Source organism: Corvus kubaryi, unplaced genomic scaffold (genome assembly GCF_017639235.1).
Source record: "Corvus kubaryi isolate FWS band 111438036 unplaced genomic scaffold, C.kubaryi_AGA036_p1.0 66, whole genome shotgun sequence".
NCBI lineage: Eukaryota > Metazoa > Chordata > Aves > Passeriformes > Corvidae > Corvus > Corvus kubaryi.
Genome location: NW_024582054.1, coordinates 24533949 through 24552191, shown reverse-complemented (window position 1 = coordinate 24552191; position 18243 = coordinate 24533949). Strand labels below are relative to the sequence as shown.

At 40.2% G+C, this 18243-nt stretch overlaps 1 protein-coding gene across 7 annotated transcripts in view; it reads right to left on the bottom strand.

Moving 5' to 3' along the window:
• Positions 1 to 18243, bottom strand: part of EML1 (EMAP like 1) — a 122670-nt gene that overhangs the window by 80393 nt on the left and 24034 nt on the right. The gene's annotated exons all lie outside the window — the stretch shown is intronic.

Here is an 18243-nt window from a genome sequence, read left to right as displayed (position 1 = left end):
CACGGCGGGGCCCGGGGGGGGGGGGGGACCCCGGGGCGGCAGGGCGAGCGAGGAGCCGCGTCTTTCGGCCAGCGCGGCCATCTCTCCTCAGCAGCCCCGCCGGCAGCGGGCCGCGGCTGAGAGAAGGGCGAGCCGCGGTCCCGCTGCCGCGCCCGGGGCTCTGCGGCCGCCTGACCGCGGGGCCCGGCACCACCGGGTGTCCCGGCACCACCGGGTGTCCCGATCGGGCCGAGGTGGAGCAGAGACACCGCCCGGCCCTGCGGCGGGATGTGCCCGCCGGTGACCCCGGAGTTAACCCGGAGTACGGCCACGGACACAGTTAGGGCCGGAGCGTCCCTGAATGCGGGGCAGGGGTTTTGCGGTGGCAGCTGTGCAGCCGGGGAGCCCCGCGCACACAGCCTCAGCATCCCTCGGCTGCCTTATCTGAGGCTCCTCTCGTTTCTTCCACTGAAGCAACAGCATGCCTGTAATTGCACCTTCTGCCCTCCACTGATTTCAATGGCGATTCTCCTGGCTACAGTGTGGAGCTGTCACGATAACATTGTAATTGATACTCTCTTACAAAACCAAAAAGAATTATACACACTTTTATTCCTTATGCCATTTTATATAGTTTAAACTATGTAGTTTGAAGAGTGATACGCTTTCCCAATACAGGATACTAAAATAGCTTTAACTGTTTTACATATTTTATCCAGGTATGTTCATAATGTCCATTCGTGGTGAGACAAAGGTAATGGTCCAAAACTGGGGGCTAGTAATATTGAAAAGTTATTTGATACATTTTGGGCTTCAATTTCTGTGCTAAGGGATGTTGAAGTATCCAGTGACTGAAATATATTTTTATTTCAAGCTCCTCGAGGGGTACAAGGGAAATAGCACATTGCATATCTATAGCACCTTTCATCTTGAAAAATGCCGAGGCACTTAACACATCATGTCTTCAGGCCTCAGTCCTTTCAGGAGCTTTTTGCAGGGCAGTTCCATCATGTGGATCCATTTATGGGTGTGGGTTTGGTATATGTGAGTCTTTTCACCAACCACTAAACCATGGCAGTGCTAACACAAAAGTATGCTATAAAATTAGGCAGAGATATCAGTTCCATGTTAAAGTGGAGTGAAAAGTGCTCCCTCCTGAATTGCCAGTGCCAATATTGGTAGAGTTGAAGTCATCTCCAGCACAAGTACTTACTCAGCCTGATGTGCTTAACTTGTATCAGACAAAAACGACTGCACTTTATAGCTGTGGGCTATAAATAACAGAAAAATTGTGGTACTTTAATTAAATATTTAAAAAAACCCAAACCCAGAGATCAAAAAATAATAGAAAATTACTTCAAAAATACAAAAGCATATAGGTTTTCTCAGTGTTTTAAATGAGTCATGATTCTTTCTCATCCTTAAAATTAACACAGAGCCCTTAGGTTTTCTCATGACCTTTTCATTCATAAGCCATCGAACATTTCAGACATCCTATATTATTCTAAAACATTGTACACACACAGAAAGACATGTATGGAATTTTTGGCAGATGAGTTGCAACAATAGAAAAATGAAGCTCATTTTCAGTAAAAATTTTGACTTAGAATTTCTTTCATGTTAAAACATTATTGCTATAATTTGGTTATTATTTTTGAGGTTGAGAAGTGTTTTAATATGCTCATTTTCCACCATCTTGAGGCAAAAGGTGTGCTCGCCATAAGATGTCAATAACGTATACCTCCTTCAGATGTGCAGGTTTGGAAAAATAAATATATGAAACCTATGCTATCTAAAAGTATTATGTTTGTAGTAAAAACTGTGTTGTCAGTGAGAGTGCTACAAAGATAAGAGAAGTAAATGCCCAGTAACTTTTATGAGATTTGCCAAAGTAGGATAAAGGCCAGAAATAGGCAATGCAGCTCCATTTCAGAGAGTAGAAATTAAAAGTCTCTTAGAAACTCAAATCTAATCCATCCTTAAAGAGAGATACAACATATAAAACCTTACTATAGATTACCCACTGAAATTAGTGGTGAAGGTGTCTGTGGAGCCTTTCAGCTCAGCGTGCTGCAAATCAGCTCAGAGAAGCGACAGAAAATGGTCTCAGCTCCAGTCTCCAGATGCTGTTACGGTGCCATTATACTCTAAGGGCAAGGGTTAGAAAAGGGAAACACTTTCATAACTTAATGATTTTGAGACATGTTACAATCTCATTACACTAAACTGCACCACAAGGTGCAAAATGAAAAAGAAATTCTGTCTGGCTGTGGGAACAATGGGACAATGGATTAGAAGGATGCACTGATGTGCCTCTGGGAATTCTTCTGGTATGGTGAAACAACAAAAACACTTTTAATTGACCATTTTTCAGTATACTGTAACCTTCATCGTTTGTACAGTTCAAAGCCAGTTCTTTGGCAAGTGTGAAACCATATAGATGGGAATGTGGCATCCTGAGCAGTACAGTGGGGCTGGTATATCTGGAGAGGATTTGTTGCTGTACATTTGCGCACACTGACTGCTGGCAGTCAGAAACGGTATGATGTTACATTTTTGAAAGTTGTATTTTATAACTAATTATTTAAGTTTTGTTTGTCTTGAGTAGTGTAATGCAAATGATTATTAGCTAAGTGAGAACAAAAAAGCTTTCACCCATCCCGTGCTGAATTTTCAGGAATAAATATACTCCAATTTTAGGACAAGAAAGACTTGCTTTCACTCCCTGTTAACAGGCTGTAGTCAAATATCACAGAATCATAGAATATTCTGAGTTGGGAGCGGTTCACTAGGATCATCAGTGTCCAACTCCTGATAATTTTGATGTTTCACATATCCCTTCCTGAAAATAGGATCAGGAGGCTTTCACCATGTGTGGTAGCTTGGACAGTCTGCCCTTCATAGCCGCCCCCTGGGTCTGTGCTGGATGCCACTGCTTCCAGCGGGCTTGTGTGGGGGATGAGGTGATGGCACTTGCTAAGGGAAGGACGCTGTGATTTGGCTGTCAGTGGCAAAGCCCGCTGTGCAGAGCTGCTGATGCTATCAGGTGCAGTGAGCCCTCCTGTGTAGAGTTTACAGGAGGTGAAGGCTCAGTTCACCACAGAGGCTGGAGGGCTCTTCTTCCAGGTCAGTGCAAAGCCTGTCTGCTGAACAGATCAGGGAAGCTTGGATGGCTGCTGGGCACATTGAACATACATTGTAACTGGAAAAATCTTCATCAGGCAAAGCATCTAACACCATCAGCAAATGTGCTGGTTTTGCTAAAATTTATCAGTGGATATAATTATAGTATCTATTTTACCATGACTAACTTTTGAAGATCCCCTCAAGCTCTTTAGCAATCATTTGATAGGTCACATCTACTGCAGAATGATCAAAGGGAGCTGAGCTCATTTCTGTAGCTCACTGTGTTTCCATTTAACATGTAAGAGTCCGTTTCACCATACACAATCTTACTTAATGCAGCAGTTGGTCTCTGCTTGAGCCTGGAAGCTTTTAAATTGTTTGTTCAAGATTTGCTTTTCCTCTGTGAATCAGAAGCTTCAGCCATTAAAAAGCTGAAGCACTGCAACATTTGGTGCCTGGGCCCAGACTGCAATCCAAAACACAAGTGTGTTTCCCCCTGAATCATCTCATTCAAAACAGAAGGAATGGGCATCTTTTCCAGCTGTTCATCACCAGCACTGAGAGTTAGATGGTCTGAAAGCTGGCATCAGAGCACAGGCACAGTGCCCTGCCTCAGTGTTGGAGGACACAGTGCTTTGACAGAAGCTGGGCGCCTGGGCTGAGCAGCACAATGCCCAGCAGCAGCAGCAGCAGGAGCAGCAGCAGCAGGAGCAGCAGGAGCAAGCTGCACACAGCAGGAGCCCTGGGGAAGGAAGAGCCGATGCCTGGTTTAGGCACTAGCAGGATGAGATCAGCACTTAGCAGAGAGAGGCTCTGGGGTTAAATTTTGGATTTGGCTTCCTAAAATCTGATGAAATCCTGATTTATACTGATTTTTTTTTTATTTGTTTATTTGTTTACCCTTTCTATTCAGAAAGCAGCAGGAATGTTTGGGTTTTTAAAGATAATTTCATGCAGTGAATAAATTGTCTTCATTCTTCAGAAGTGCCTTTTTCTCATTGCTAAGACTATCTCCAGGTATTGGCTGTCAGGATACCACCATAGGCTCAAATAAGGATTTCCTTTCCTAGTGTGGTGTAGAAAAGGAAGAAGTGCCTTGCTGCCCAGTCTCTTTTGTGAGAACACTTCAACCACTGGAATAATCATTCATTCTAAGTAGCAGGACTCCAGTGTTTCAGCCACAGCAGGGAGCTTCATGAATGTCACTACAAAGCAGACTTCATGCATGTGGGAAAGATGGGGTATAAGAGGAGGATCACCATTATACCAGCACAGTCTGAGCGCATTAAAAATACAGTATAACAAATGTAGGATGAAACCATCAAATCTGTGCAGGTTTAACAATCCAAATGAAAATATGTTGCAATATGTCTGTATATATCATGTTGTTTTGAACTACATATATTTGAATTACGGAAGTTTCTCTATAATTAATAACAATAGTCTTAATCATACTGCCCAGGAAAAAAGAAATATTGCTTTGCAGATTGGTTAATTTGTAAATACAAAGAGAAGACTTTGAAGATGAAAAGAATAATGCTTTCCACATCTCTGACTCTTCCTATTCAAAGATGGGAGGCTGCTCAGCAAACACTGATGCTTTCAGACTTGCATCACCTTTTCGAAATAAATGTTGGCTTTATTTGCTTATTTGGAAAATGGGAAGAAAAACATGACACAGCCGAAGTCATGCTGGGAAGTCTGTGACAGAATCAAACCAGAATAACTATCAGTTATTGCACTAACTGCAATATGAGTCTACTGAGAATACCCTGCCTGTAAACACTGAAGATACTACTCATATGGTTTGTTATGAAATGCTTTCAAGCACAGTGACTGCAGTAGAAATACTCTTATTTTTGCAAGGCCCCCTAACACTCTGAGTTCAATGCACATCAATGCATGTAATGGCCGAGTGCAGACTTACTACATCCACAGCTGTGACATTGTGATTTGAAACTGATGAGAAGCAAAATATACTACAGGTACGCAGGAATGCAACTCCTGTTCCATATTCCATTGCAATCTGCAGATGGGAACAGCATTTCTGAGATATTAATACTTGTGAGATTGATGTGAAGAGGCGCAATGATGGATGGCATGACACAAAATGATCCATCCACTCTTCAAAATTACTCCTTAGAAGTTTTCAATTCTAACTCAGTTCTGCAACCCTATTTTTGGTTATTTCAGCCCTCAATAGAGGCTGAAAGCTTCTACTAGCAGAGCTCTTTGATATCTATGTGCCCTCCTGTGAGAGGGGCATCTCTGGTTTCAGGTGCAATAGCTTTGGCACAGGTTCACCAGTTCACCGTTCAGGGCACAGGATCATCCCTACAGGTTTGTGTCATTCCCCAGGGGGAATTCCCTCCCAGCAGAAGGACCTTTCCTGCATCCACTGGAACCTCAGGCAGCCCCAGGAATGGAGGTATTTGGAAATACTTTCAGCCAGTATGAAAAAGTGATTTGTTTTGTTTTAATTTCTATGCTATGATTATAAAGATGTTACTGTGACAGTATATGTTCCAGAGATCTATTTTATGCATATATTTAAATAATAGTTTGTTAAAATTTAATATCTTGGTTCTACAAAGCCACAGCTACATAAATCTATGCCTTCTGAATTATATTAGAGAAGAATGAGACTAGAGCAAGCTATAATGTAGATATATTCCTTTTAAATTATATTTAAATAACAGCATAGCAAGTTGATAATTCAAGGTGTACACAAAAATTGCTATTTTTTAACAAAGTGGTTCTACAGTACCCATTCTGTTCACTTTTTTAGAATGAGAATTTTAACTGGACTGTAACAATTCACAGGAACATGTAAAACCTGGAAGTACCAAACAGGATATATGTCCAAAGGGTACATCAGCTGCACTGTGAGGAAGAAGTCGCTCTCCTCTGCAGGTACCCACAGTGCCTGTGATGAGAGCGAAGGATCTCAGCACTCTTTTTTATATTCCCTGATCAGCAGGATGGTGGTTTAAACTTGTGCTTTACCAGGCCTGATATCCCAAATTTCCCACATTCCCATGTCACTGTTTCATTGCTTTTGGGATCCAGCACAATCAAGGGCATCTCACGGGAACTGATGCGTACCAGGAGAATTTACTGTCAGCCACATAAACTACAAAGCACACATAAAAATGTACCAGTAAGGCAAAACACCATGTTGGTTCAATATATTAATGTTAGAAGGGGCTAGACAATCTCATTTATGGCCCTTTCTACATTTGCAGTTATGTTACTGGAAATTTGCCCAGATACAGAAAATTAAGGATGGCAAATATCTTCTGAGAGATAGCTGGAAAAAATACTGTATTTCTTCTAGTGATTTCATATGTTATGCTTGCTTTTAGTGAGTGATTTATTGGAAAAACTAATTTGTGCTATTAAACAAGCCATAGGAAGTAGCTGCAAAGAGTTTACCTGTAATCTTAACTCCTGTCATCACATAAGCCTGTTTGCCACTTCAACTAACTTAACTTCAAGTTTTGCTTATCCATCCCCCTGTATCTTTTACCAGATACAATATTAATTATGCCAAAATAAGTAGGGGAAGGAAGAAGACAGTATTTCGTTTGTGTGGTGTGGGTTATTTCTGCAGGGGTCAATACCAGCTCGACTGGTTCAAACTCATTGAATTTCCATGAGCTTTCCTTGAGTGGGTGGAGGAACAGGAGAGTGGATTGCAGTGTGACCTACAAGGGCTAGGCAGGAATTTCAGTCCACTATACTTGCAGGTTCCTTTGATATCTTACAGTGCCCAAGACCACCTACATCGTGATCTTCATCCCTCCACTGCTTTTGCTGCCTCAGCTTATTTCTGCTTTCCCAGTTCAAGATCTCAAGACACAGCCTGGGGATGGAAGGAAAGAGTTAAACCATCAGCTAATCTAAACTTGGCTGGCTGGAGAAAAAAGCAATAGGAAATAATCCTTTCCTACAATTTTAGACATTTCTTTACACTGATTTCCAGCATGGGCTGTAGCTTTTATTTTTGTGGGTAACTATAGTTCTGAATTAAACTTTTTTATTTACTTTGGAACAGAATTTGCCTTGGAAGAATTTTTTTTTTTGTTCTGGTCTGTGCAATCACCCAAGGCCCACAATGTGATCAAAGCAATTTTGTGTTAAATGTGTTTTTTTGAAGTAATTTCTGTCTGCAGGTTTATAGCAAGTACATCCAGAAATTTAGATAAATTTCACTTTTGAATTCCTTGGAACATATAAAATGTAAGAAATAAAATGCAAAAAAGGAAGTGGTTGAACCAAAGAAGCCTTCACTGAATAGGCATTAGGGTTTACATGGCAGGATCAGGTCCATACAGTAATGAAATATTTGGCTTTTGGAGAAAGAATTCTGGTTGTTCTTAAAACACCTCTGCCAGCCAGTGCAAGGTGTAGAATTACTAATCCTCCTCAGGGTAAGCCATGCGTGGCATTCTTCTCTTTGGTGGTGGCATTCAAGAGAGTCCTGGATGGAGGAAAAAGTAATAGGGGCAATAATGACAGTGTCTGAATGAAGCCCTGAGAGACAGCCGAGGCCCTGCCGCCTGGCTGCCAGCCATCCAACCATGAAGAACAATCGTACGTTTGTTTCAGATACCAAGTTACCTAATTTGAAAAATGTTTCCTGATGCAGCCCTTTAATTCTTAAGTATTTCACCACCTGACATTTCTCTCTCAAGCTTTCAAAGAGGCAAGAGAAAACCAGAGCTTCAGATAAGTGAAAGAAGAAAAACTAAACGGATTTTGTCATCAGCAGTCATAATTCAAGAAAAAAAGGGCAAGAAGACTTTTCAACTTTTTGATGCCAGATAACCCCTCACTGTCCCTCCACTTTCTGACAGAATAAATGCTGGAATAAAGAATAGAATCAATCTCAAAAGAAAAAAATGTATTTTGTGCCAAAAATTATACAAGCAGATGCAGCCATGAACGAGACCATTAGGAACATAAAATCCCTGCAGTGTGCGCTGGCTGATGAAGGGCTGGGAGTTGCCAAGGGACACTCTGTGACCACCATGCAGTCCAAACTAAGATCTTGCTCTAAACATCAGCCTGCAATCCTGTTATGCAGGGGTCTGCTTCCTTTTCCTTTGCATTCTTCCTCTTAAACAGCTCTTTTGCATATCAGTAGCTGTTTAATGAATGTGTTGGCCATGAAATCTTGCACTGAAGAATTTTTCATCTTTTGCCCAAACTATCCTTTCAGACAAAGATTCCCATGTTAAGGTGAATGAGTTTCCCTAAATTAAGGGATGGGTAGAATAGGTCAAGGGCCAGCTCTTCATGTGTAACCTCACAGAGCACCATCAGCTTCAGCTGAATTCTTGGTTTCATTCCTTTTTATTTATTAGAAAAAGTGTTATATAGCTTTGTGGCACTACACACAGAACTAATTACAAATAACCTAGCTGCTTAATGTTCATCAGAGACTCCATTCAACTAAATAGTCCTTTGGCAAAGTCAAAACTCTGGATCCAGATTTGTCAGATTTAAACGTGCATAATATCTTTTATTTCAAGACATCAGTGGATATTTTTTGTATTCAGCAGTCATTTCAGCGGGGGAAAAAGAGTTTTGCAATACTGATGCAATTTAGTATTTTATGACAAATTAAGAAAATAAAGACATTTCAAAGAAGTTGATGGCATTCATTTCAGATAAGTAAGATATTTTAGAGGAAAACCCACATGAGACTCTGGTAAGGGACATTTTTCCAACTTCATAAATGACATTAAATATCTTTTGATGACCATCCAAGAGTAAGGAGTAAATAATACTTTATGCTGGAAAAGAATACATGTGACTCATGATTTTCAGCTGTTGTAGATGTGAACTTGTGGAAAATGATGCAATTAGAGGACAGAAGCAGCGCAAAATATCTGTTTATATTCAGCTCTGCTGAGCAGATCAGAACTGCTGAAGGGCCGGAGAAAAAAACTTAATTTTCTCTTTGCTCATGTCCTCTGTCAACTACGTCCTGCTTGGAGTTACCTCATATTCAAGCAGTACAATTAAGGGAAAGCCTTGATATGATCTAGCATTTTTTTAGTTTTTTCTTTTGTCTGATGAAGAGTGTGTGCTCTGTCATTCATTCTCCATTTCCTTCCATGTGAAATTAGGAATTACGGTATATGAAGACTGAAACCCAGAGTTTTTCCATCTCTGCATGTTTTTCCATGGAACTCAGAAACTCAAGTTCTGCCAGTGCAGGGGAAGGAGAGGAAATGTAGTAATAAAGCTCCTGGCTTCATCACAAGCCCCTTTCTGACCTGACCAGAGGAAAGTGTGTGGAAAGGGATTGAACAGTCCAGGATAAGTATAGATGAATGGCAGAAGTATGTTCATGTAAAATCAGGAAGAAAAATCCACAAAATAAGATCTGAGCAGGGACAGTGAGGTTACAAGATGTCATGCTACAAGTGCATAGGAAGGAGGCCATGAGAGTGCTGGTCCAGTACTCAGGGGTGCAAGGCAACTAAAGACAGATGACATGAGGAAAGTACAAGTGATTGATGACTTTTTTGTTTCTGTCTTCATTAAAGCTGTATTTCAACAAACGTGTTAAGACAATGCTGTTGCTGAGAAATGTAGTTACACCTCCATTCCCACCTCCTCACTGCCTTCCTTCATCCCTCAGTCACAGTGATTTGTAAGGGCGTGCAGAGATCTGGATGGGGAACTGCTCCAGCTGAAAATTAATCTAGCAAATAGGTGGTAGTTACTAAGATCAATTAGTTATGCAGTTTGATCCATCTCTTAGCTGTACTGCAATCAATGTTTTATTTTAAATTCGCTAACCATCCTATGATGCTTAAAGGGCAGACTGATTCAGTCTCTGAGTGACTGGATGTTTAATGTTTCAGAGGATCAGAAGTAGGAAAGCATGGGACCTGTACTTTAAATTGGAGAAAAAAAGAGTAGGAGATTATTGTTCAGTTGATTAAATTAAATTAAATTTCTGCTCCAAAACTTAGGATTTTTTAGACATACATGTCATGAGTGCCTAGGTAATAAAAGGGAAGTGGGTAGCATTCAGCTTTCATTGTAAGAACAAAGTCTGTCAAACCAGCTTAGTTCTTCCCATGCCTGTATTGTGCTGTGGATGGGGGAAAGGGAATTTGTGTCATGTAGCTCAGCTTCCATAAGGCTTTCTGTACACTCATGACACTCCTAGAAGCAAATGAGGAAACACAGCCTTGCTGACCCTGCTACACCCATTCGGACAGGTGTAGGACTGTTGAGGTAACCATACCTAAACAGTGACAAAAAATGGAAAAAGGTATGAAATATGAGTCTGCACATCTTCCACCCCACCACAGTCCACATTTTCATTAGTGGCTGAAAAAGGAAGCGGAAGACATACTCAATAAATGTGCTGGTCACAGTTTGAGAGCTCTGCAAGTATACTCGTCAACAGGCAGATCAAATTTTTTAAAAGACCTTGTCAGCTTGAAGGAATTATCTGTAAAAGCAAGATAAAATGTACTAAGGACCAGTACCAGGGGCTACATTTAGACAGGAATTATCTGCTGGAAGGTGGGTAATAACCAGTTAGGAAATAGCTTGACTGGGGGTAGACCACAAACCAAACATGCAGCTGTGCTATGCAGAGTGGAAAAGGCAAGCAATATAATACAGTGGATAAATAATCCTGAAAATGTATGAAGAAATCTGCCCACCCTACTCAGCACTGGTAATGCTTCAGCTGGAACATTAGGTCCAGTTAAAATAATATCAACAAAGATTCTCATTCAGGTTAGATATTAGAATAAAAAACTTTTCCTATTTGTAAGAGCAATAAAGCACTGGGGTAAGTTGCCTAGGAAAGTAACAGCTCCTGTGAAATCATTCCAGGGATCTGTATGTCCTGTTTGATGTGACATAGCTGGTCCTGCTTTGGATCAGACTGACTACATGAACTCTCAAGGTCTTTTCCAGCCTAGGTTTCCTGAGAGTTACTGCCTAACCCCTTAAGCTTTCTGGGGAAAAGTAGCTCCAGGCCAATTTCTGTGGGCACTTTGCTGTTGCTCTCCTCACATGGGTTCACAAGTAATTGACTGATGTGCCTCAAATAACTCCAATTCACTTTGAAAATTCTCTTTCAGTTGCTAGGAAGCTGGAATATAAATTACAATATTGTCCCATTTTGTGTGTGTGTGTGTTCTGAGGAGATCAGTTTTTCCCCATTTAAGTCATTAGTAATATATTTCTACCACCTCCAAGAGCAGGTGATGAAGAAAACAGTTTAGTTAACATCACACCAGAAAATAAAGTTGATATACCAAAAAACAAGTCACTTTACTGAGTACTCATGTATGGTGCTACTATTCTGGGGGCTAGTGATGGAGAATCAGCCTTTCTTCTCACAGCCACTGGTGTGTGTCAGGTCAGGTCCACATGAAGCAATCACAGTGCACTAAGTGCTTGTTATAAAATGAGCTAATGCCTCTTTCACTCTTGTGGGTACAAAGCAAAGTCAAAACTTGGCAAAAAATCACTATCACAGTTGCAACAGTGAAATGCCAAAAGCCTGACCAGGCATTAGGACTGAGGTGTCCTCACTGTCTGCTTCCCAGACAGTGTGTGGGATGCCTGGGATTTCATTTTTCTACTCTGTTCACTTTTTTGTATCCACTCCTATAATGCTCGTATGGACAAGCTGATGAAGTCGAAAGGCAATTCACACTGACTGAAGTATTTGTTTTCAGTTGAAAACCACTATTTGCTATTCAGCAGACAAACATGTACACCTATGGAAAGGAGAGCTGTCATGGCTTTTGATGCTCCTGAGCATCTGTAATCTGCAGATCTGAAAATATTTTAAAGTGAGTTCAGCCTATATATGTCTTCATATCACAAAGTACTGCTACGGACAGAATTGAATGTTGGATGTGTTTATATTATTCCCTTGTATGAGATGAAAGGCATTTATGTATCTCTTTTGTCTGCATTCACACACACCTACACATAAAGTCATTCTGTCCTCCCTTTCCCTTACAAAGAGTGAAGATCTAATATGATTTATTTCTTAGTGGCACAATCTCCTATGAAGGCACTCAAAATGATCATTAACCTCGAAGGCTAGACAACCTATTTCCTGTACTTGCCCTTCACAGTGCTAACAGAAGTAGCTTCTACAAGAGAAATTTGGCTTTTACATTATCTAAGACGCACCTTTAAAACAATAAAATATATTAATCTTTTATATATTTCTGAATCTAAACCACAACGTTTAAAATAATATCTTCTCACTTACAAAACTCAGGTTAGCCGTTCTGCCTGGGTATCACAGTGTGACATTTGAGAAAGCTGTGGCATTTGGATCTGTGTCCAACAGAGGGAGGTGTTCAGAAACACGGATTTAGTCCAAACTCTTTCTAAGATTAAGGAATTCAATGGAAGGGGAAAGGAGGACACGCACAAATGCAAGCAAGCAGTACAGGCTTTACTATTGCAATTCAATTTGTTTAGCTGCTCTCTGAGAATTCAGGTGTGGAGTCACTGCTGCTTACAGACTCAGGCCTGCTCAGAAGATTTAAGATCAGAGGGGTTTTAGATCAGACAGGTGACAATATCATCTCTGTTTTGGAAGGAACTATGAAGCTCTCAAAAAGAAAAGGCACTACTTATTTCATATCACCTTCTTGATGTAAGATAAATTCAAGCAGAGGTCCAGTCTGGCAGGCACTTCGGGTTCAGTAAAAACCTGAAGTTACTCGGCTGTGCTTTCCTCACAGGCTGTCTCTATGGCAATGGGAAAATATTGTGAGGTATAGGAATGATGGGAATATGACTCAGAGAGCACAGAAAAAGAAACATTCAGAAACATAATTCCCAGTAGGCACAGAGTACGCTTCTCAAAAATACACACAAATCAAAGAGAATCTGCTGCTGCTTTGCACCAGTTTTTTTATTGGGGAATGCAATTAATAAATAAGGAGCCATGTTGCTGCATATTTTCAGCCCCTCTTTTATCAGAGGGAAACAGAAGCTGGTGGTGAAGGAAACAGCAGCACTCTTCTCTGCTCCTTTCATCCTGCTCCGTTCTCCACAGGGCTGCTATGTGGCTGGAACTGCGTTTATCGGTAAGGGTCATGTTTGGACAGACTCAGTCAAGTCAGCGTGCTACTTCCATGGCCTTTCCAAGTGCAAAGCCTTCTCCTTTCAGTTGTGAAACCACAGAGGCCACAGGAAGCCCCTGTGTGAAATCTCCTGTCTCACTGACCCGCGTCCCACCAAATTGGGATTTGGCCCAAATAAAAAGGCAGTAGCCCAAGGCGAGAGCCATCCTGCAGGGAGACATCCCTACAGAGCACTGCATGAGCAAGAATTCCCAGGCTAACCCAGTCCTCTGCTCTGACTGGCCCAGTACCTGATGGGCTTCAGCTTGCCACATAACAGGCATTTATTAAATATCTTGTCCTCAGGAGAATTTCCTCCCCAGTTTTCCTCTTTAGTTATTTAGTCCCAGGAAGCAAATATATATATATCTACACACACACACATATATATATGTATGTGTATATATATGTACTCACACATATATATACACACACATATATATATATGAGAGACAAACTCAAGCAGATATATTTATATAAATAATTTTTTTCCCTTTTTAAAAAAACCTTCTACATCTTTCGGCTAGTGCTGATTTCATGGCTTGTATTAGCACTAGCCATTCTCTGAATCCTTTATGGTTTTGGCCTCAGTAGCACTCTGACATAGTCCCATGGGTCAGTTATGCATTGTGCAAAAGCCTTTGTTTTAATCAAATTTATGTTCTGCCTTTTACTTAGTTTAATGACTCTTTATCCTTGAACTCCAAGAATCATCAGATCAACTACTCTCGAGCATTCAATTTTTTCCTGCATCCCTCTTAAGCTTCCCTTTCAATTTAACTCAACTCCTTCAATCATTTCTGCCCTGAAGGAGGTGAGAGCTTCCTTCCTTCTGGGACCTGTGGAATTTGGGGACTATTCCTAAGCTTCCCCTCCTGACCTGCAAGCTGCTGCTTCTTCATGAGAAATGCAGTGAGCTGATGCAGTCCCAGGCACCCTTTGATCCTACTCCCCTGAGTTTTACTGTGGGAGGTACAATGGAGTCCTGAGGCATCAACATGATTATACTGTATTCCCTTACTTTAAAAATGCTGGCCACCAGTATTGTTGCTCAGCAACATGAAACTGTGTATACTGCTGGCTTCATTAAACTTTAAAAATATTTTTCCTTGCCAACTCAAATAAATAATTGACGATGATTTCACTGTATATTTAGCATGTCCATTCAAATTCCAGTAAGGAGGTAAAACAGTTTCATATATATAGAACTAAGAAGAAATGACTAATACTGGCTGTAAAATAAAATGCATGGCTGAAAAATACTTGCACTTACAAAGCAATTTATATATTGCTCAAAGCTTCTGTATCAAATAAATGTCCAAACCCTATAATTATTTCTTTACTGGACATTGCACCTTATTTTTTTACAAAGATTATTAAATCTTACTCTATACTTCCTCTTTAGAAAAGACAGCAACAACTGACCTTTTAACTACTTTATTATACTATTCTTTGCTATAGTATGCCCATGTTTGCTAATACAGACAATTGAACACATTAAATATGCATAAATAGAGAAGAACAGATTTCAACACCGATATTTTCTGGTTGAGTAATACTGCCTGGGGTTATTCAAAGAGAATGAGTTGTAAAACTCAAGTGTACTTTCTGTCATCTGACTGATGGATTGCTTGTTACTCACCTCTAGCATGGATCCCAGCTAAAATAAATTGCTGCAACCCTTATCAGTAGTTTCTTTTCTATTATATGTGAGAAGTCCCAATTTTATCTAATTGGTGGCATTATCGGAACACTGTTCTGCAAATATAGAAACCTCCTGGTAAATGCAATTGCTACTTTAAGCCATGAGAGGTGCAGTTAGATGTATATCTGTGAGCAGAATGGAGAGAACCTAAGCTAGGGAGCTTTGGAAATCTCCAAGCTAAATGACTGCCAAAGTAAACATGACTGGAGATAGGGGGATTAATCCTGTAATCCTTACTTAAGCAAAATTCCTGCTATCTTCAGTGAGATTCTCACTGGGGAACAGCTGTAGAAATTGGCCTAAATGGAGCAGAAATGAGAAAGGCCAAATTCTGCCTCTGGGTATGAGCGTGTGACTTCCGTAAAACCTGCGGTGACACCCTAGGTCTGGGATAATCAGCACATAAATTCTCACCAAGCTCTACAGTACCAAGACTTTTCTTGGTTATAAATATGAGGCACATCCATAACCCCACAGGGAAATGTTTCTATCTAAGGTTCACTAAGAAGTGAGAATACAAGTGCAAACTGAAACTAACATTCAGAAATAAAATGTGCATTTTATTATAAACTGTCTTACATTTTAACCAATCCTAGGAGTGTTTGGAGCATTTCTCTTCACTGAACTCAGAATTATTGCCCCCATTTTCCATCTGGGGTGGAAAACCCACATGCAAAGTTAAGTGATTTTCCACAGACCACACAGCAAGTGATTAGTATCATGGGGATGAATTAATCTTGGGTGTAAATCCATAAAGATTAATGGAGCTCTAACAGGGATTAATTTGGCCCATCATCTCTAAGGATAGCAAAACCAATTAGGTGATGTCATTAATCTTCTGGTTTGTAAAGGACTGTTTCTTAAGCAATACTGAAAGAAAGGCAATAAAACAGGAATGACCAAGGGATCCACTATAACACATGAATTGGTTGCTCCTTGGCAGAGGATTCGCAGCAGGAGACTTAAACAGTGACAGCAGCCTCTATGTGCCCTCAGGCTCCCATCCCAACTGAGATTGCTCTGGGGCAATCATTTATTTGAGGTTTGGAGTGTCAGCCCAGACTTCAGTCACTGATTAGGTTTGTGTCTTTTCTTAGGGCAAGACCTCCATGCAACTGATTTGGAGTCAAATATATTTACTATGGCCCTGGAAGCCTCAAATCTTTGGAAAATATCAAGTGCTTAATGTCCTATGGAACGTAGCACTTGAAAGATTCATAAATTTTAAAGCTTCCACTTTTGAGCTAACAAAATATGAACTATCCTGTAAGAAAGAAGCCAGCACGAAGTAAGCAATGCAAAGTCTTTATAACTGATTTGTTCTGAGATTTGGGGAAAAAAATTCTTCTCGTTCACTGGTTGTGACAATGCACATTATCTCATCTTAAAATCTGAAGATGTTTCTGATGCTTACAAAAGGGTCAGAACTGGCCCACAGCAGAGTAGGATCTTTCTACAATTTGTTTCAGAAATTTTATTTAAAAAGAAGAGAAACAGAAGTATTTTTGTTAAAGGGTAATGACCAGCTATAACAAATGCACACGAAGCAGTGATGAACAGAACAACAAAGCCCACAGCTTCCAGACCATGGTTGATGGAATTTATGGAAAAATAACATCTGTGACATTGGCAAGGTCCAGCATGAGGGCATTGAATTGGAGATAGTGAATTTGTGCCTGAAAGTTGTGTGCATTACCTAATAGGTCTGGTAAAAATGTTCCACTGGAATGTTGAAAGAAAAACTTGGCAACAGTGAGATCATTAAAACCCTACTGCATAGAAGCCTTCATTCAAAATGTAATAATATGTATCAGGTTTTTCATTATTATTATGAGAAAGAATATTCAAGCTGTAATGGGGATCTTCCCATTAACTCTGCCTGAGTAAGTGTTTAATGGCAGAGATTTCATAATCAGTGAAATGACTTTAAACTCCTTTCATGGAGATGTTCTTGAATAAAATAAAACCTCTTTCCCCATTTTATATACTGTAGGAGTTCAAGTGAGGTGATGTGCTTGGGCTGATAGTGCAGCTCCACTCCAGAGGGATGCTGTCATGATGCTCCCTTGCACCACGGTACAGAAGCAGGTCTTTGATGGGCAGCAATTTCCAGCTTCCTCCCCATCCTGCCCAGCCCAAGCACTTTTTAGGAAAGTAACGACACGCTGCTGCATCCATCTATGAACAAAAAATGCTGGAAAGATACACGGTACCAGCACTTGATGAGAATATGAAAGAAAACAGAATTTTGGCAGGGAAATGCCAGTACAGAAGATGGAGGGGGATGACAAGGTTTCTGAGTCAGTGATGATAATGTGATTACACTTAGGAGTTGGTACTGCTAAATACTGGTGCACATAAGCCTAGAAAGTATGATGTGGAGAATTTAATCAACCAAAAAGAGTAAATAAATGTACCAGGCAATGTTCCTACATGGTATCATCTATGTTTCAGAAGGGCAATGAAAACCACAGGAAATGTACTTCAGAGGAAGCTGTCAACTTAGGCCCATAATATATAAATACATAAACAATGCCTGTTTAAATATCTTCCTTTGACAGATGGATCTAAAGAACTATTCTAAGAAATGCTTCAACACAAGCCAATGTTTTCAGAGGACTTTTCAGGCTATAAAATGAAACTATTTCAGTCTCACTGTTTGTTTCTGATAATTGTATTCAGTGGTTATTGGAGGAAGAAATGCTAAAAGTATTCTTTTAATAAGTAGCCATTATATTTAACATTTTAATTTCTAGACAGAAAGAAAACCATGTACGTTGTGTTTTGGTAGACTAACTAGCATAATGCTAGTTTTCCTTTTATTTTAGGCCAGCTCTATTATTAGTGATTAGGGCAAATGAGTAATGATCACATGACCATTTATCCAAGCTTTATAAAGTGCAAATACACCCACAGAACAAATATATCTGCAGTGCTATAAGCACAAGACCATGTAAAGCCAGACAGTAAATGTAGAACTGTGCAAAAGCAGTGCAAAAAGGTGCAGGAAATGTAAACCTGGTCATGCCTCCAGCTCTGGTATGGCAGAGGTAGGAGCTGGGTACAGGTACCTTATCTCATCTTCTGCAGCTAATGTTTGTTGTAGGAACAATATAGCAACAAACACAGCATCACAGGTATTAGCTTTATGCAAAAAAACCTTATATTAAAAACAGTATCTATTGATCAGGGGAACAAAATCAATACTTTAATGCTGTAATGAACACCACAATAAAAATACCTGTGATTCAAACCCAAGCTACTTCATAAAAAATAACTGCAGATAAACAATTA